This window comes from Apium graveolens, chromosome 5 (assembly GCF_009905375.1).
Source record: "Apium graveolens cultivar Ventura chromosome 5, ASM990537v1, whole genome shotgun sequence".
NCBI lineage: Eukaryota > Viridiplantae > Streptophyta > Magnoliopsida > Apiales > Apiaceae > Apium > Apium graveolens.
The window spans coordinates 110891432-110913169 of NC_133651.1; the positions used below are offsets into that span (position 1 = coordinate 110891432).

General features: G+C 36.5%; 1 non-coding gene across 1 annotated transcript; it reads left to right on the forward strand.

Annotated features, from left to right (window-relative positions):
- Nucleotides 1–282: 282 nt before the first annotated feature.
- On the forward strand, nt 283–389 carry LOC141662928 (small nucleolar RNA R71). Its single transcript, XR_012551028.1, has one exon. It is a non-coding gene; the product is annotated as a small nucleolar RNA R71 (small nucleolar RNA).
- The last annotated feature ends 21349 nt before the right edge of the window (nt 390–21738 follow it).

The following is a 21738-nucleotide window of genomic DNA, read 5'->3' on the forward strand; positions in this document are numbered from 1 at the left end:
TTGATTTACTCCATAGTTGGATAAAGAATCGACCTTCATAGACAACGCCTGAAGCTGCACTGCAATAGCTGTAGCTGCATCAACTTCCAGAATACTGCTACCTTCCCAGGAATCATCCTTTGAGTTGGGTTTTGATACTCATTTGCAGCCATAGTTTCAATGAGATTATAGGCCTCAGTATAGCTTTTGGCCCACAAGGCGCCTCCAGAAGCTGCATCGAGCATGTGCCGAGATTGGGCCCCCAAACCATTGTAGAAACCAGTGATCACCATCCAGTTAGGCAAACCATGATGTGGACACTTTCTCAACATCTCCTTGTAGCGCTCCCAAGCTTCGTACATAGATTCTCCTTGTTACTGCACAAACTGAGTAAGAGTACTCCTCATAGCTACAGTCTTGGCCATTGGATAAAACTTTATCAAAAACTTTTACGCAAGATCTTCCCAAGTAGTGATGGACCCAACTGGTAAAGGAAGGAACCAGTCCTTAGCTTTGTCCCTCAGAGAGAATGAGAAAAGCCTTAGCTTGATAGCCTCATCAGTAATACCATTATATTTGAAAGTACTACAGATCTCGACAAAATTCCAGATATGCATGTTGAGGTCTTCAGTCGCAGCACCTCCGAAAGAAACAGAATTCTGCACCATCTGAATAGTGCTTGGCTTGATTTGAAAAGTATTGGCCTGAATAGCCGGATGAATGATGCTTGACTAAATGTCATCAATTTTAGGCCGAGAAAAGTCCATAAGAGCTGGATCAGCTTGAACTACACGATCACCTATTATTTCAGGTTCTTTCTTTTCACTCTCTTTATCCGAATCTTCAAAAACTATCTTCTCCGGAAAGTCAAGAGCTGTATCTGTCTCCTCAGCTTTATCCAGATTCCTCTTGCGAGTGCGAGAACGTGTTTGCATAAACGCTCGCTAGAGTACCTGAAACACAACCGGAAGCAGTAATTAACAAGTCTTAATCAATGAGTCCTTATGAACACTGATGGAAAGTACATAAACTAAACAAATTAACACCGAGTCCCCGATAGCAGCGCCAAAAACTTGTTAGGCATAAAGCATGCGCTAAATAATCACGCAAGTATACGCGTTCGTAAGTAGTATCAAATAATTTCTAGTTCATTCCCACAGAGACTCTGATTAATTATATTTAATTAACATTTACTCACCAATGTATGATTATTCTTCAATGTCAAGACAATAACAATTAAGGTTGGTTAACTAATAATTACTACGAGAATTAAACACTTGAATTAACAATATTAAACACACATGAGAACATAACTTCATTACTACTTCATTCAATAGTCATTGTTATTACCCTTAGCATGTAATGGTGATGATATTAATCGAACAACACGAAACTGATAAACGCCAACTTTTATTGTACGAATACCATTCTACCAAGCATCCACAATTAAGATAGAAGTTGAATATGCATCAATTATGTTGAGACCCTATATGTCTACAGAATTTAACAACATAACGATTTAAGCACAAGTTATTCATGATGATTACACAGGGCAAGTAAAACGTTAGAGTTACCCACTAATCATGCATACAATACATGAACCTATGCTAGCATGGCAAGTTCTAAATCTCAAGATTCACTGTAGCTTCACAAGAGATTAACAGGCTATCTTACATGTTCGCGACGCACATAAGACGAATAAGCACAACCTATACTAGATATCATACAATCACCATATACCAAGATATTAAATAATTAACTAAAGAAATCCATAGTAAGTCCACTATGATCCCATGATCACGATTAGCCCATAATAGAACTCATCGTCACCATGGGTTTATATGAAAGCATGATAAAAACACAACAATATAAAATTATAAAAACACTTAATAAATAATGAAGTACGTCACAAGAGTATTAAGGTTCAAAGTGTTAGTCCCTAACAATGCAACAAGAATTACAGAAGGGGGGTTGAATGGAATTCCTGAAACTTTTTCTGAATTATAAAATGTTCTAACTTATAATATATATGTCAGTGTTTTGATTTGCAAAGTGCGGAATGACAAGTTAAATATGAATCAAAATATAAAGTAATAAAAACACAAGTCTTTAAAACTTTCTGGTGGATTTGAATGTATCCACCAGATATATATATATCAAGAGAACTATGTGAAGCTTGAATAGCTCACAGCTGCTTACAAATAAGAATAACTAAACTTATAGAGAAATGCTAAGGATACAGCTTATAATTGTTTCTCTGAGAAAATACTTCCTTAGTCTTGTTGTTGTTCTATTTGCTACTCTTGGTTTGTATATCACCAAGATTACACAGTAATAAGACAAGATAATAAAACAAAACCTATCAAGTCTAATACTATGCTGCTTCACTACTCTATTCCAGCATCTTTGAATATCTTTATAATAGCATGGAAATGGCAATGCTTCTTTGTTCTCAAAAACCCAGTTGAATAGGCTTCCACATTCCTTTTGCATATACTCGACGCATGTGACTGTGTTGTCACTGTCAACAGATGTTTGAATTGATCATCCGTCGGGTACATGATCATATGTCGGGTTGCCTTGATGATCATCCGTCGGGTACATGATCATCCGTCGGGTAGCTATTTGGCACTTGACTTCATTTCATTTATGCAGAATTACAAGACATCATCTATGTACAATTAATCAACCTATTCTGCATATCTAATTAAAGTGAACATGACTTATATGCTACTACAGAATCTATACAAAGGTCTTTGCATAAATGTGCTTCATGACTTATTTTTACATAAGCTACTCACTCGATAGATGTTAAATCGTCATCCGTCGGGACTACATTGAGTCATCCGTCAGGATTATATTTGCTTATCCATCGAGTGCTACATAATACACTAAGTTGAATCTACTAATGTGTTTTATTAATGAAATCATCAAGTTCACAACATATTCCCAACAATCTCCCCCAATTTATGTCTACTAGAATTGTAGCCATAAATTAAGAGAAACTTGATGATAACAAAACACTCTAAAAATACAAATTTACATGAAAGTAGATAAAACTGTAAAGTGCTGCATATAACAGAATGTATAAAGATTTGCTCACAATCATTTTCAAGGTGCTCCTATAGCCTGAGCAGATTAATCTATTTCCTTGAAGATCTGGATCTCTTTCCAAGCTTTCGGTTGTTTTTTTCTATCTGATTTTGGAGCTGTCTGTAGAATTCCAGTTCATCAGATTCTGAGAGATTTAGCATTCCTTGCATTTCCAAAAGAGTCTCATTACTAGAGATGCTCAACTGGTCTTCTAATCTGAAGAATCTTTTAACTCCTTTATCATCCATAAATTCCATCAGCCAGTAGGGCCTTAGATGCACTCTACTCCCTGTGTAAGGAATAGTTAGAGTCTTTGGGAGTGCATATTTGGCTCTAATACTCCTTACTTCTTCAATCTTCTTTATAACAAGTCTTCTAGCTGTCACATTGAATCCAAAGTTCTTCTTGAAGGATGAATAAACCTTTATCAACACATATTGGCTCTCTTGAAGGATCCTGTGAAGTGGCCACTGTATCTCTTTTCCTCCCTTGTACTTGAATACTAACCTTTCAGGTAGATTCCTGTAAGCATCAATCCCTCTGACTTCTTCCAGTTCATCTAGATAGAGGTTTAGATATGAGAATTCCTTGATGTCGCAGATGTACATGATATCTCCCTTATTGACTTTGGTTTGAGCTTTGGTTAGGGACTTGGATCTGAGAGTTGAGGGCTTCACTTTCTTGACTACTCTGGTCTTTGTCTTCTTTGGCTTCATGAAGTGAGGTAGATTGAGCTCAGGTATTGGTAGACTATCCCAGTCTATTGGGTCATCCTTTGGAATGATAGGTTCACCATGAAAATTCTTGGATGGATCTATCTTGAATTCTTCATGTGCCACAGAGGGCATGGATGTTTGAGTTGTTGCAGATGTAGACTTTTTGGGAAACTGATCTTTAAATTCCTTTTTATCGAAATCCACTTTTCTCTTTGCATGAAGTTTGTATCTAAACCTTTTTCTCTACTATGATTCTTCTTGCATTTTCAGTTCCTTAGATTCAGTGGTTTCAGATGATTGTTCAGGAATTTGTTGTGTAGGTTTTACAGCTTGTAGCTTGGCTAAGATAGCAGCTTGCTCCTTCTTTTATTTGACCTTTTTAGCATCTAGAGCAGCTTGCTTCTTTTCTTGCTTCAATCTTGCCTTTTCTTCTCTCTTTTCTTCAGCAAATTGAGGGTGTCCAGCCACCACACAAATTTCCTTACCATTCCTGAAAACCTTAGTAATTCTTCTTTTCAATGCTGAGTCAGCTAGATCCTTATAGAATGCAATAGATCTTGACAGGAGTTTCTTCTCATCAGGCTTTGGTGTCTCATACACTGTGTCCAAAGGATTCTTTAGAGAAGATTTAGGATAGTTCACCTTTGGCTTCAAAATTAGCTCAGCCTTTGGAGATTTGATGCAGGATGGATGTCCTCTTTCCAGATTATTCATGCTCATATCATTCACAGAGATTTGCCTGACTTGAGAGTGATGAATGGATGATTTTTCTGGCTTCTTTGCTAGCCCAAACCTCTTTTGAATGTCCTCATCAATTTTCTTCCAGTTGATTGGGCTCAACTGCATCTTTTCAGCTGCTCTCAATGTGGCTGCTGCTTCAATAATCAGATCAATGCTGTCTTTAGTTGGTGGCTTGGTGAAAGCAATTGTAGGCACAATTACTTTCCTAACTTGAATATTGAGTTGTTTCTCCCCCTCGCTTGAACCTTTCTCCCCCTTTTTGTTATCATCAAGTTGTGTGGGAGGGAGTTGAGCAGCCACCAACTGTTGGAGTAGTGCAGTTTAAGCTTCTTGATTGTTAAGTATCTTGGCCATTGACTTCTCTATAACAGATAGTCTTGAGTCCATGGCCTCAACTTTCCTATTGAGATCAGCCTCCTTCCTTAGCTTTTGAGCAATTTCAGTCATGGTGGTTGCAGGGAGTCTAACATCCATCCTTTCTATAATATTGAAAGGCATATGTCATAGCCTATTTGTTTATTCGAGGATTTAACTCAACTCAAATAAGAATGTAATAAGTAAATAGTGGATCTATCGTCAGAGAGATCTCACTGAGTAACATCTGTCAAAGGGTTAAGAAACATTATTCATCTACAGACTTGAAGACTTAATTCACTGGAAGAAGCTCAAGAAATTGATCAAGCCTCAGTGATATAAATCAAGATTGTGGATTTAATCAAGTGACAGAGATCTCGTCAGGGTATCAATTAATTACAAGGATTTAATCTGAAGAAAATCAAGAGTATCAAGGTCAAGGCTTGAAGAAATGTCACGGAAGTTAGTCACTCATGAACCAGACAGTACATCGAGTGTCAACATTGAAGTGGTGGAATTGATTCATAATTGACAGTAATTTTCAGAAGATTTTCAGAAGAATGGTTGCTGCTCAAGATTAGTATTAATTCTCTATTAATTAATTAAGTCAAATAATTTAATTAAGAAAATAAATTATATCTGCAAAGATTAATTTATTGATTAATTGAATTAATTGATTAATTAATTCAGAATTAATATTAAGGATTTTCAGAATTGTTATTAGATTAAAATCTATTAATAATTCAGTAAGACAATATGAGTTGAACTACTATGACAATCGATATGACAATTGATAGTCATACCGAAAGTCTTGCTAGTTCATTCTGATTGTCTTGCTAGCTATTGGGATTGTCTTGCTAGTTCAAAAGGATAGTCTCACCGAAAGTCCTACCAGTTCAAATGGATTGTCAAGCCAGTTCATTTGATTGTCTTGCCGAAAGTCTTTCTGATTCAACTAGATTGTTTTGTTTACTTAAACAACAGAAAGCAGAAGACATTCATGCAATTATTCAAACAGAACACACAAGTCAAGAACACAGCAGAAACAAAAGCAAATCATTTCATTTTTCATCTGCTTTATTCAAGATCAAAATTCTAGATTGTAAAGTTAAATCCAGACCACTAGAATTATTTATCTTGTTCTTGTGTAATAATCTAGTGGATTAAAATCCCTAGAACTTAATCTCAAATCGCATTTAGCATTTGATCTTTTTATTGCAAAAATAGAAAAAGTTCATGTCGAATTTATTCTAGATTTGTAATAATTGATTTGAGATTAATCCCTTGTAACAGATACCGTTGTTGTAACACCTTTCAAGTTTAATAAAAGTTTTATTTAACTTGAATTTTGTTTCACCTTTTTATTCCGCATTTTATTCGATTAAACGGTATTGTTTGCATTCAACCCCCCTTCTACAAACAAATTGGGACCTAACAATTGGTATCAGAGCCTTCTGATTAACGTACAAATCAAGATCCTAGACTTTTGTGTTTCTTTCACTCCTTGAATTTTTTATTCACTCAAAAAATTCATAATGACTACACAAAAAGTTGGAACCCTTAAAATTCCACTATTCGATAAAGAAAATTATGTTATGTGGAAGAAGAAGATGCTATTGTTTTTACAAGTTGCTAATCCCAAATATCTGCAAGTGTTAAAGAAGGGTCAAAAAATTCCAATGGTTATTGAACCAGAGGTAATAGAAAATGATGTGGTGATCACCAAAGCTAGAACTTATGTGAAAGATCCTGAGGATTTCTCTCCTACTGAAATAGAAGAAGCCTCCCTAGATGCTAGCCTTCAATTAATTTTAGTAGATTCCCTTGATCCCTTGATGAATAGACATGTGATGAATTGTAAAGATTCCAAACATATCTGGGAAACTATTGAGGTTATTAATGAAGGCAAAGAGGAAGTTAGGGAGAACAAGTTAGAAATCCTAACCTCTGAGTATGAATACTTTAAATCCAATCCAGGAGAAGGAATCACTGAAGTGTTTGAGAGGTACAATGCATTGATCAACAACCTGAACATTAATGGTAAATACTATTCCATCAGGGAGGTCAACAAAAAGTTCCTTTTAACACTGCCAACTCATCTCGAACATAGAATCACTGCCATAAGAGAAGCAAGAGATCTGAGTGAGATTTCTTTGGATAGGCTCTATGGTGTGTTAAAGACTTATGAGTTGGAGCAGATTCAGCAGAAGGAAGTTTACGGGAAAGGAAGAGTGGTTAGCACGTCTACTGCTCTAGTAGCTGATGAACAACAACAACAACCACAATATGAACAACAATCTCAACAGTCAGAAAGAATGGTACAGTCTTCCAAGGTTGAAGAAAATGTGATAGTAGCAGAATTTGATCCTCCTACTACAAATCAATCAGTAGATGATTTTTATTCCTTGGAAGAACTGGAGCAATTGGAGGATGAGTCAATGGCCCTGATTGTCAAGAGATTCTCAAATGTCAGATTCAAAAGGAATCCCAAGTTCAAGTACAAGTCCAACTACAACAGATTCCAGAAAGGTGGATCTTCATCCTCTAACACCAGCAGTGGTGGGTATAAAACAAGGATGGTTGATCGAAGCACCATTCGATGCTTCAACTGCAATGAGTTGGGACACTTTGCCACAGAATGCAGGAAGCCAAAATAAGTTAGGAAGAACTCTTACGATTCTAATCAGAAGAGTAAATCTGAAAGGGCTTACCTGGCAAAGGGAAGAAGCTGGGATGATACTGACAGTGAAGATGAAGAAGTTGGGAATCTTGCACTCATGGCTAGTAATGCAAACACCTCATCGTCAAGAAAAGAGGTAAAATTTACTGATGCTGAATTAGTTTATCATCTCGGAGGTTCCTTAGATTGTGCTCGTCGTGATAATGAATTGTTAAATCAATAAATCAAAGACCTTGAGAAAGAGGTCAATGAATTAAGACTTGTGCACATTAATCAAGATAAATTAAAAGAATAAGTATCTTTTCTAGAGAATAGAGTTGACTGTTATAGACAACTTGAAACTATTCTCAAAGACAAGATCACCGGTCTTGAGGCTAAGGTTAAAGCTTACTTTAATTCTTGTTCGAAGTCCAAAGAGTTTTACAATAAGCAAGCTGTTAATCAAACATCTGGAATAGGTTATGATTACAATGTTGCTATTGGAAAATTAGGCATAAACTCCCCTCCTCATGTCTGTGCTAAAGGCAGGGAAGTACCACATGTGCTTAAGGGTGTTGATGAACCCCTCTATAAAGAATCAATTGCTGAACCATTTGATGAGACCTCATTTATTATTCAAGAAGAAATCTGTGCTGAAGATAATGCTAATGAGAAAGCTGTCTCCAAGTCAAGTGTGTCAAAAGTTCCAGTCAAGGTTGTGAAAGCAACTGAGACTAACTCAGACACACATGAGTTGGATAACACAAATGCCATGTCTACCATGCATAAGTTACCTATTGTTAATCCCTCTCATAAAGCATGTGTTGTTCCTGATTGTATGTCTTGTGCTTTTAATCTGATGTATGCTTATTTTAATGGTAAGCATGTTTCTAATGATAAGACTACTCCTCGTCAGCATGTGAATAATAGAAAGCATGATAGGTCTAAGACTGCTAGTCCTCCTAAAGCTAGAAAGGAGACATTTGTGCCTAAGCCTAAACAGAAATTTGTCAAGGCTGTTCACAAGGTCAAATGTCCAGTCATTGAGAAAGTTGAGAATATTAAAATTAAGAATGTTGTTTTGCCTGATAAAGGCCAATTTTACAAATATGCCGGACCCAGCCAAGCTTGGGTTCCGAAGAAGGTCTAATCCATTTGTATTGCAGGGCATTAAACAGGTACAACCGGTAGTGTGGATTCTTGACAGCGGATCATCAAGACATATGACCGGAGATAGAGCCCTGCTATCAAATATGGTTGAGAAAGCTGGCCCAGTGGTTACCTTTGGAGATAACAGCAAAGGTTTAACGGAGGGATATGGCTGTTTGCTAGCTGGAAATGTTATCATTGAAAATATGTATATTGTGCAAGGACTTGAACACAATCTGCTTAGCATTAGTCAGTTCTGTGACAACGGCTACAATGTTTTCTTCGACAAGCTGAAGTGTCAGATTCTGCACAAGAAAAGTGAAAAACCCTCCTTGATGGGAATCCGGAAAGGAAATCTGTTCGTAGCTGACATGAACTCTGGAAGCAATCCTGAAGTCAATTGTTTCTATGCAAAGGCATCGTCAGATGAGAGTTGGCTATGGCACAAGAGACTTTCTCATCTCAATTTCAAAACAATGAATTCTCTTGTCAAAAGAGAATTGGTCAGAGGTCTGCCTCAGCTGGAATTCTCCCCAGAAGGACTATGTGAGGCTTGCCAGAAAGGAAAGTCAAAGAAAGCAAGTCACAGAGGCACTGACACATCTTCCATAATTGGTGTTCTGCAATTATTGCACATGGATTTATTTGGACCAGTTAATGTCCTTTCGATGTCAAAGAAGTGTTACTGTCTTGTGATAGTTGATGACTATTCCAAGTATACATGGGTTTTATTTCTTCACTCTAAGGATGAAACACCACAAGTTGTGATTGATCATATCAAGATTATTGAGTTAGATTCTAATGTCCCTGTTAGAGCAATAAGGTCAGATAATGGAACAGAATTCAAGAATTCACTTCTTAATGGATTCTGTACAGACAAAGGGATTACCAGACAATTTTCAGCTCCTAGGACCCCTCAGCAAAATGGAGTAGTAGAAAGGAAGAATCGTACATTGATTGAAGCTGCAAGAACGATGTTAAGTGCATCAGGTCTTCCAATGTACTTTTGGGCTGAAGCTGTCAATACTGCATGTTATACTCATAATCGAACTCTAATCAACAAAGACTTCATGAAAACTCCTTATGAGATTTTGAATGAACAGAAACCTTCTATCAAATACTTTCATGTATTTGGTGCCAGATGCTTCGTGCTCAAGGATGGAGATGATCGTCGTGGTAAATTCAAGGCCAAGGCATATGAGGGTATTTTTGTTGGATTTGGAAGAAGATCATACAGAGTGTATATCATTGATCAACACAAAGTAACTGAAAGTGTCAATGTTACATTTGATGACACTAATCTCCCTAGTATCCAAACTGAAGATCCTTCTGAGAAACTGAAGTTTGATGATATGTCAGATTCAGAATCAGAACATGGTCAAGAACCTGAGGTTGTTGCTGGTGAAGAACCTGTTAATTATGATGTTACTCAAGGTAATAGTGATGGAAACTTTGGCAACCATGGGGATACCACTGCTACTGATGGAGAATCTTCAAGTCAACATGGCAACAACTCAGGGGGAGATGCTGAAGGATCATCTAGTAGGACACAACATCCCAATAAATTTCAAGGCGAATCATCAAGATCAAATCTTCCAAGACAGACTGTCTGGAATAAAGCTCATCCTTTTAAGTTGATTATTGGTGATCCAGATGTTGGAGTCAGAACTAGACGTGCTACTCAAAATGAGTGTCTGTTCTCAGGATTTCTTTCTGAGATGGAACCTAAGAAGATTAAGGAAGCATTGACTGATCCAGATTGGGTGATTGCTATGCAAGATGAACTCAATCAGTTTGAAAGTCAACAAGTCTGGAAACTGGTACCTAGACCTACACACAAGAAAGCTGTTGGTACTAGGTGGGTATTCAGGAATAAACTAGATGAAGATGGTGTGGTTATAAGAAACAAAGCAAGACTGGTAGCTAAAGGGTATTCTCAAGCTGAAGGCATTGATTATGATGAAACCTATGCTCCAGTGGCTAGACTAGAGGCCAACAGGATATTTTTGGCATTTGCAGCATTCTCTAACTTTAAAGTTTATCAAATGGATGTCAAGAGCGCCTTTCTGAATGGAAAGCTGGATGAAGAGGTATATGTAGAGCAACCTCCTGGTTTTGAAGATCCAGATCATTTGGATTTTGTCTTCTTTCTTTTCAAGGCTATCTATGGGCTCAAACAGTCTCCGAGAAAATGGTATGACACTCTCTCTGAATTTCTTATTGAAAATAGGTTTATTAGAGGTGTCATAGACAAAACTCTCTTTTCTAAAAAACATAAGAATGATACTATATTAATCCAAGTTTATGCGGATGATATAATATTTGGGTCTACTAATGATAATCTCTGTAAGAGATTTGCTAAGTTAATGCACAGCAAGTTTGAAATGAGCATGATGGGAGAGCTGAAGTTCTTTCTTGGATTACAAGTAAATCAAAGGTTAGATGGAACATTTATTTGTCAATCCAAGTATCTCAAGGAACTCCTCAAAAAGTCAATCTAGAGGATTCTGCATCAGCAAGGACTCCATCAACTACAACTATCAAGCTTGGACCATGTAAAAACTCCATTAAGGTAGATGTCACAAGCTACAGAGGTATGATTGGCTCGTTACTCTATCTTACTGCAAGTAGACCAGATATTATGTATGCTACATACTTATATGCAAGGTTCCAAGTGGATCCTAGAGATATTCATCTCGTTGCTGTTAAACGAATCTTAAGATATCTTAAGGGAACACCAAATCTAGGTATTTGGTAACCTAAAGAATCTGGTTTTAACCTTGTTGGATATACAGATTCAGATTATGCAGGAAGTGTTGTTGATAGGAAAAGCACCTCAGGGAGTTGTCAATTCCTAGGTAGCAGACTAGTCTCGTGGTACAGCAAGAAACAGCAAACAGTTTCCAACTCAATGGCCGAGGCTGAATATATTGTTGCTGGAAGCTCCTGTGCTCAGATCTTGTGGATTAGGAACCAGCTACGAGACTATGGCTCTGTATTGAACAAAATTCCTATTTTATGTGACAATACAAGTGCAATAGCCATCACCAACAACCCTGTGCAGCACTCGAGGACAAAGCACATTGACATCATGTATCATTTTATTAGAGAGCACGTCATGAATGGTACTGTTGAACTATTTTTTGTTCCAACAGAAGAACAAATAGCAGATATTTTCACTAAACCACTTGATGAATCCACATTTACCAGATTAGTTGGTAAATTGGGTATGTTGAATAGTTTTAGTGATTAATCTAGTTAATATCTAAGATCTGTTCTTGAATGAATTTACAAATGAATTTTTCATAAATGAAAAATTCATTTGCAAATTTATTTTATCATTTTATCATATTTCTTGCTTATTTCTATGTAATTTCTATTATCTTATCTTATTTATTTACTCAACTTGTTAATTTTAATGTCTCAGAATATTTTATTTTCTCTAAAAATATTTTTCTATGAATTTAATTTGTTAAAATTCAAAAGAAATCTATTTTTGGACTGGAAATATTATTATCTCTGAAATATTTTAATTATTTTAATTATGTAAATATTTTCTGCAATATTCATTTCATTTTTCTGAAATTGAAATATTTTATATATTCTGTTTTTTTATTATGTGTTTTTAACAGTTTTTATGTTAATTATTCAGTATATTTAAATACTTAATTTATGTTATACTAGAATGACAATCGGCAAGACAATTGAAATTGTCTTGCTGAAAGTCATTCCAGTACTAATACTTTTTTATTTTTATATCAGATTAATTTTATAACTGGCAAGACAATCGGTATGACTATTGATTGTCATGCCAGTAATAAAATTAATATCAGACTTTTTATGTTTTATTTTGTACTGGTATGACAATCGGTATGACTATCAGATTGTCATACCAGTTATATATTATTATTTGTTTTGTTTTTTGTTTTTTTTCTTTAAGCTGGTGTGACAATCGGTATGACAATCCGATTGTCATACCAGTTATACTACTTAATCGTTTTTGTGTGTGTTTTAATTTTCATCAGTTCAGCTTTTTTTGTTTTTCAAAATTTTAACAGTCTCTCTTCCTCTCTCTCTCTCTCTTCGAACAGCAAACACCAATTCCATCGCCATTATCTCCTTTGCTCGAGTTCTTACTCAGCAATCTTACTCCTGTTATATATACTTACATATATATACATACAAGAGTGCTGCCAAAATTTTTTCAAAACTTTTTTTCGAATCATTTTTTTTCCTTCAAATTCAGTTTGTGTTTGTTGATTTTGGGTATTTTTAATTTTAATTTTAATTTCTGTTTTGTGTCTTTTGGCTTTTCAAATCTGTGTGTGTGAGTTAAGAATTTTAACGAGATACATTTCAGTCTAAATTTTTCGATTATAATTAATTTAATTCGAATTATTAAATTAATTTAATTAATTCGAATTTTCTTAATATTATTTTTAAAATTCTGAAAGTGTGTGTCTTATTATTATTTTTAAATGGCTCTCAATTTCCAAATTGTTTCGCATAATCTTGTTGGTTATTTTAATCCAGAAAAATGTGATGTGGAAAAATTTAAGCCATGGATTAGATTTTTAAATGACCATTCGATTGTTAGCTCTGCTATTAAATCAAATGTGATTTTAAATGTCGATCTGCTTAGACTGATTTGCACAACCTCTACTGTGGCCGATGATTCAAAATCTTTTTCATTCACCGTGGCAAACACACAATATGTAGTTGATGAAACAGTCATCAATCAAGCGTTAAATTTTCCATTGGACAATTTCTGTAATTTACCCTCTGAAAATGATATCACAAACTTTTTCCATGCTATTCACTATCAGGGGGTGATCAATTTAACCAAACTTTCAAAATCCAATTTGGTGTCTGAATGAGACATTTTCTTCGATACACTTTCTAAAGTGTTTGCCAACTGCACTAAATCCAACTTTCACAACATCACTTCCACTCTGCAGTATATTGGTCTTGCGGTTGTTTTCAATCAAAGGATCAATTTTGGCAAACTACTTTTTCCCATTCTCTTGAGACGTCTCACTACTGCTTTACGTGATCATTCTACAAATCGTAGGGTCTCGTGTTACTATGCTCGTTTTCTCATGCTTATAGCAGATCATCTTCTCACACCTGAGCACAAAGCCCTTTTTGCTAACTCTGCAGTAACCGAACCCCCTCCTGTAAGCAAAAAGATTTACACCCGCCAAGACACAACCTTCAAATTCATGCAAGTTCCAGTACTTGTATCTGCTTTCATGGCCACTTATATTCCCTTACCTATTTTCAATCTTCCCGGTCATGAACAGCAACCTCAACCTCCAGTGGTTCAAGCCACCCAGGCTCCTCCAACATCAGATGCTCTTCCATTACAGGTTGTAATTCCTCACTCTCACTCCATTCCTACTTCTGTTGAAAGACCCCCAGTGGTCGATAGGACTGACCATGAAGTCGTAGAACCACAGCTTCAATCCCAGGTCATAGAGCCAAACACAGAGTCACAACCTATCTCAACCTCTCCCCCACTGTCTAAAATGTTACCCAGAAGGTTAATAGGAAGTAGTGTATTGTTGAATGTGAGTGAACCCTCAGCTCTGCCTCCTTCCAAGAAAAGAAGAACATATACTGAGGCATCTGAAAGCCCATCCTTGTTCTCCCAACAGGACATGGACTTTGAAATGGCCAATGAACAGTTACTAGAGACATTCTCTCAACAGGATGAATCTATTGAAATTCGTCATAGGGCCATGGCATCCTGTACTGAGTCAAGCACAATTTCATTACTCACAATGGAACCATACATACCAGTAGATGATACTCAGGACACGGAGCGAGGAGTGCACATAGAGTCTGTTACAGTGCCTGCCATAGTTACGGCAGAAGAGCAGTCACATGCTTCTGAGGGAAAATCTGACTCTCAGCCACCTTTAATAGAGTCATTTTCTCCCCTCCCAGATCCAACACCTCTGGCTCCCTCACGGGATTCTCCACTCGCAGATTTATCTGGAGAAAGTGGAGGGCAACTCGGTCAATCTATCCCTGAAGCAATTCAGACATCTATTTCAAATGAACTGATAGTATTGACTGAGGATAGGGACTCGCGAATTCCCATTGCACCACCACTGACCTCTCTTGAAGAGGCTAGGGTGATTTTAATTGCAGGTACAGAAGAACAGCAACAGGAAGACTCCTCACGAGCAATTATATTGAGAGAAACACAAGCACGTGAGGTGAGTGAACCAAACACGAGTGAAATTCAGGTGAGAGCACACACAGACACAGACACTGAAAACCTGTTAGCTCAAATTGCTATTTTAAAAGAAGAACTTGCTAAAAGCCAAGCTGAAGCTAAATCATTCAAAGCACAAGTGGTTGAACGGTCTTCTTCTTCCACCTCTGTCAATAATCAGCTGGCACTCATTAGGAATGATATCTCAGATTTCAAGACCACTGTCATACCAAAGCTCAATTCCATTCAGGAAACTCCAACTTTATCAGCTGATGACATTTCTAACTTCTGCTCTCTACATACAAGAATGACTTCTCTTGAAGACCTGGTTGAAAAGAATCATGCACTGGACTCCTCCAGATTTCTAAAGATAGAAATGGGCATGGAACATCTTAATGAAGGAATGAAACACTTGTATTTCATGATCAAGAATTCTCACTGCCCTAATAAAGAACAAAGAACTTACTTTGAAGGGCCGTCTGGTGGAGGCTCAGGCTCTGGAGGTGATGGAGGTCATGGAGGTTCTAAAGGAAAGTCAGTAGAGGATCCCTCAACTAAGGGGGAGAAGAAAGGGAGTAGTGGAAAGGGAAAAGAAAAAGATACCTCTGCTGGAGACAAAGGAAAGGCTGATGATGTCTACTATAGTGGAGAACAGGATGACTTTGATATTTTTGACATTCCCACTGAACCAGTCTTGGAAGATAAAGATGATTTATTTGAAGCTGAAGAGGAAAGTGATTTTGGAGAATGGGAAGAGGAAGCTACAGTGGATCCTATCTTTGAGAAAGAGTTTCAGCAGCAACAGTCAGAGATGAAAAGAAAAGAAGCTGAACTCAAAAAGGTCTCCCAGATCATTGACATGAGGAAAGACATACAAAGAACAGAAACTCTTCAAAAGCAACGTCTTCATGACATTAAGGCTCAAGAAAGGAGAAGAGATGTTAGACTGAAGATTGGTGAAAAATGGGATGAAGCTAGGAGAGTACTTGATATGCCTCAGCTGAGCACTAACAATGATAGGCAGTTCCTACATCTTCTTGACAAGCTGGAAATCTCAAATCCTAACAATGACATGTACATGAATGTTATCAAGACTGAAGTCTCAAGGATCACAGCTGCTTTTGACAGATCCCTAAATGAGATGAGCATTTTTGTATATTGCTAGAGTGAAGGATCTTTCAAGGTGTCACTTCATCTGTTTGAGAATCGTTCTTTTTCAGAGATTTGGGTTCTTCTCAACAAAGTAAAAAGAAGCTCAGAATTGAATGAAGTTCTTCGAGAAAGGCTTAAAGAGTTTGCCAGCAGGGCTAGTCCTCAAGTGGTCAATAATCCTCATCAGGTGAGATTCTTTAAGTCTGATTGTCTTCAAATCTGTCAGCTAGATATACAATCTCTTAAAGACTACTCATCTAAGCATCTGGTTTGGATGGAACATCATTTAAGAACTGCTGGATACTCATCCATGTTGAAGACTCAAGCTGCTGATTTGATTCAAGCTTATTGTGAAAAGAATATTAAAAGGTATAATCAATTCAAGAATAAGCTGAAGTCAGTTGGAGTTCAACCAGTCAGACCAGCAAGCTTCACTTCAGAAAAGGATTGTGTCTTTGACAAGGAGTTGCTTCAAGATTTAGAAGAAGGTGAAGTCAGAAGAGAAGACAACTGAAGTCAATTAGCTCAAAACTCAATGTAATATGATTAGAGCTTTATGAATCAAGATAGACTAATGTAGTTATATGTTCAGGCTAGAGGAACATCTATCTTGTATTCACTTGTAAATTTCTTTTGGAATCTGGAAAATGTTAAATATAATCCAGAACTTTTCTGCTATTTACTTTGCATTACTGTTTATATCTTTTTCTTATTTGTTAGTTGAGTTATCCTCCAGGTATTTGTTGTTATTGTCTAACAAGCAAATAGGGGGAGATTGAAAGGCATATGTCATAGCCTATTTATTTATTCGAGGATTTAACTCAACTCAAATAAGAATGTAATAAGTAAATAGTGGATCTATCATCAGAGAGATCTCATAGAGTAACATCTGTCAAAGGGTTAAGAAACATTATTCATCTACAGACTTGAAGACTTAATTCACTGGAAGAAGCTCAAGAAATTGATCAAGCCTCAGTGATATAAATCAAGATTGTGGATTTAATCAAGTGACAGAGATCTCGTCAGGGTATCAATTAATTACAAGGATTTAGTCTGAAGAAAATCAAGAGTATCAAGGTCAAGGCTTGAAGAAACGTCACGAAAGTTAGTCATTCATGAACCAGACAGTACATCGAGTGTCAACATTGAAGTGGTGGAATTGATTCATAATTGACAGTAATTTTCAGAAGATTTTCAGAAGAATGGTTGCTGCTCAAGATTAGTATTAATTCTCTATTAATTAATTAAGTCAAATAATTTAATTAAGAAAATAAATTATATCTGCAAAGATTAATTTATTGATTAATTGAATTAATTGATTAATTAATTCAGAATTAATATTAAGGATTTTCAGAATTGTTATTAGATTAAAATCTATTAATAATTCAGTAAGACAATATGATTTGAACTACTATGACAATCGGTATGACAATTGATAGTCATACCGAAAGTCTTGCTAGTTCATTCTGATTGTCTTGCTAGCTATTGGGATTGTCTTGCTAGTTCAAAAGGATAGTCTCACCGAAAGTCCTACCAGTTCAAATGGATTGTCATGCCAGCTCATTTGATTGTCTTGCCAAAAGTCTTGCTGATTCAACTGGATTGTTTTGTTTACTTAAACAACAGAAAGCAGAAGACATTCATGCAATTATTCAAACAGAACACACATGTCAAGAACACAGCAGAAACAAAAGCAAATCATTTCATTTTTCATCTGCTTTATTCAAGATCAAAATTCTAGATTGTAAAGTTAAATCCAAACCACTAGAATTATTTATCTTGTTCTTGTGTAACAATCTAGCGGATTAAAATCCCTAGAACTTAATCTCAAATCGCATTTAGCATTTGATCTTTTCATTGCAAAAATAGAAAAAGTTCATGTCGAATTTATTCTAGATTTGTAATAATTGATTTGAGATTAATCCCTTATAACAGATACCGTTGTTGTAACACCTTTCAAGTTTAATAAAAGTTTTATTTAACTTGAATTTTGTTTCAGCTTTTTATTCCGCATTTTATCCGATTAAACGGTATTGTTTGCATTCAACCCCCCTTCTACAAACAAATTGGGACCTAACAAACATCTTTCTTGACTTTAGAAATTTCTTGCTTGATTGCATCCACACCCTGACTGTGTTGGAGGGCTTGAATTTTATGCAGCTGGAGTGCTTCAAGATGTGCTGTGAGAAGCTTCTGTGTGCTAGCATTGGAAGATGCCTGAATGGCTGCTTGGGTGTCATGAACAAGCTTGAATAGTGTTGACTGAAGATGTGAGTATGAGCATTCTTTTGTTACCATCCAGGCAGGGACATTTGCATCTCCCCCTATGTCCATGCTATCTTCCTCATCATCCCCAAAAGAAGTTTCATCCAGTTCAAAATCACTGTCAATGTTGGAAGGCATAATAGTGATTGCATCCTTTGTTCTCTGTAAAGATTGTGTTGTATGCACCAAGTTCAGCAATCTTTCAGCCTCCTTATTGCCCTGTACAGCTAGTGTTTGATAAGCTGTAACATGATGAGTAAATGTCTCAGCATCTAGGGAAATAGAATCTATAACAACTTGATATTCTTACTAAAATAGTCTTTTCCTTTCTACATCACTGACATTCATTGACTCACTTACAATGGTTTCCAACCTTATCACTCCTGTACCTGCATTTCTCTTATGATCTCTCTTTTGCTGCATCAAGGTCTCACCTTGGCTCCCCACCCTCACACCCTCACCTTCACCATCTAAGGTGGGACTCCTCACACTCACTTTTTCCAGTCCTGAAGAAATGGACTGTATTGGTTCACTCTTTTCCTCTCCTTTTTCCTGGGAGCAACCCAGACTCTCACTCATTTCACTCCATTCCCTCAATCCTAGGAGTGATTGCACTACTACTAAGTCTTCTGCACTTGTAATAATTGATGAAATTTGAAGCTGTGCAGAGACACTCGGCAGATAAAGAATATCCGTCGGTTTAGCAGTTTGACTATCCGACGGATAATTGTTGTTAAGCTTATCCGTCAGGATACAATCACTGCTCGACGGATGAACAATATCCATCGAGTGAGTAGAAATGAATGAGTTTGGAGTGGAAACTATTGTGGACTCTGTGCAGATTGATGAAAAATTTGGCACATATGTCTCAACAGTTTCAGAAAAAAATGGCAAGTGAGCCAACAAATCATCCAGAAGATGATGCTCACTTGCTTGGATTTTTGGCTTCTCCAAGAGAGTTAAAGATAGAGAATTTGGAAGTGATGTGTTTATCATGTCAACATCCAAAGAGTGTGTGGGAGAATTTGGTGTTGCAGGTGCTTCTATTATTAAAGATTTTGGTTGTGACTCCATATTTATTGGAGCCACATCAATCTGACTTTAAGAAGGTGCAGTGACTGTGTCTATAGCACCAGTTTGCACAGTGTGTGAACCCTGTGCATCCCCAAGGGTCTTTGATTTCTTCTTTCTAGTGTAATTTTGGGGTGAGCTTGTGTCCCTTACCCTTTTAGCCTGTGCTCTTGGCTGAGAGCTATGTTTAATAGTCACATCCTTTTGGGAGGATGCAACTAGTAATGAGCTTATATCCTTATTAAACATTGCAGTTTGTTGGGAAACTATAGTGTTGCTAGGCTGGGAAACACTCACCTCCAACCTTATCCTTAGGGTTTCTTTGATGTTCGCACTGTCCCTCACCTTTCTTACCCACCTTCACACTCCCCTCTTTTGGTTTGGTGGATTTTGCAACTGGCATCTTTTGAGAGACACCAGAGGGGGCTTTCTTTGTCTTTGTTTTTGAAATTTTGGATTTGTTAGCTTGGGTAGACAACTATTGGGTCAATGACACAGTTGTCATAGCTACACTAGAATGCAAAGAAGTTTGTGAGGTTGGAAGAGTAGAGACAGTTTAAATTACCTCACTTACCTGAGGTGCCTCCATAACTGGAAAATAGAAGAGTGGCACCTCTTTGTGATGGTTTGCTCTGTTCAAATCTGCAATGATTCTCCTTTCTTGAACCCAACAATCTAATTTATTGGTTGGGTTCTCAAGCACAACATCCTCAGAAAGGTGGTTAGCAAGCATCATTAAAAATCTAGCATAGTAAACATTTTTACCCCTCTTATTTAGCTCCCCTAACTTAAATCCCAAGTCAAATATGACAAGATCACTAAAGTTGAAAAATTTATCAGTTACTAGCATGTAAAACATGTTGAGCATAGAGATATTAACTGAATCAAAATTACTAATTTTACCAGAAAATACCTTAGTAACTACATCACACAGATAACTCCATTCCTTCCTAAGACCCAACCTCATAATTTCACTTAATTTAGAAGTAGAGAGTGCATAGCCCATGGAGTTAAGCATATTAACAATGTCAGTGTCTGTGTGTGGAGAAGTTACAGTATTATCAGGAATTTTGAAACATGCTTTAACAATATCAATATTAACACATAATTCCTTACCTTTAATAGTGAAAGTGATAGTCTTATCAGTTGAGTTGTATATTGCAGTCGTTCACATTTCTTCAACAACCTCACAGTAAATGGTGGGTGATTCCAGCATGACATAGTTGAGTTTGCAGTTCTTCAAAAAATCCATCATTTTGTGGTAGTCGCCAGACTGCTGAATCCCCTTGTTCACTAGAGTCGTGAAGTTGTTTTTCTCAAAGGTAAATCCAGTTTGAGACATGATCTTGACGACAGGTGCCATTGTTAGAGAGTGAAAATTGCACAGAGAGAGATGATAATTGCTTTTGAGAAAGAGAGAAGTTAGAGCAGATGATTTGAGAATGATAAAAGAAAAGCAATGAAAATGAATTATGCTTTTATACTATCTCAAAAATAACTGTCAAAAATAATAAAGTAAAATAAAGTAACTAATAAGAATTGCCCAAAATAGCCGTAAAAAAATAAACTGTAAAAATTCCATAAATTATCCGTCATGTTATGCTTACAAACTATAAGTATACTCGATGGATAATATTCAGAGAATCAACGACTAAGAATAAGACAATTCGACGGATGAGGATAAATCAGTTATTCGTGGATACATAAAATATTCCAGAAAAGTAATTGATTTTATTAACAAATTATATACCGACGGATGATCAAACTCGATGGATAATGATCATCCGTCGAGATGTAAATTTTGACTTAGCCAAAATTTCATCCGAGACTGAAAAATCAATTAAATTTCTGGTTGCATTACAACTTGCAAATTATCTGTAAAGATTCAAGAGTAATTAAGCATACGTAACTCACTTACCAACCTTGAAAAGGTGGATTCATCTAGTGGCTTGGTAAATATATCTGTAATTTGTTTTTCACTTGGAACAAAATGTAGTTCCACAGTACCATTCATTACATGTTCCCTTATGAAGTGGTACTTGATGTCTATGTGCTTTGTTCTTGAATGCTGTACTGGATTTTCAGTGATGGCAATTGCACTTGTGTTATCACAAAAAATAGGAATCCTTTCCACTTGCATACCATAGTCTAGCAATTGGTTTTTCATCCACAAAATCTGTGCACAACAACTACCAGCAGCAATATATTAAGCTTCAACTGTAGAAGTAGAAACTAAATTTTGCTTTTTACTGAACCAGGACACAAGCTTGTTTCCGAGAAATTGACAGGTTCCCGTTGTACTTTTTCAATCAATTCTGCAACCTGCATAATCTGTA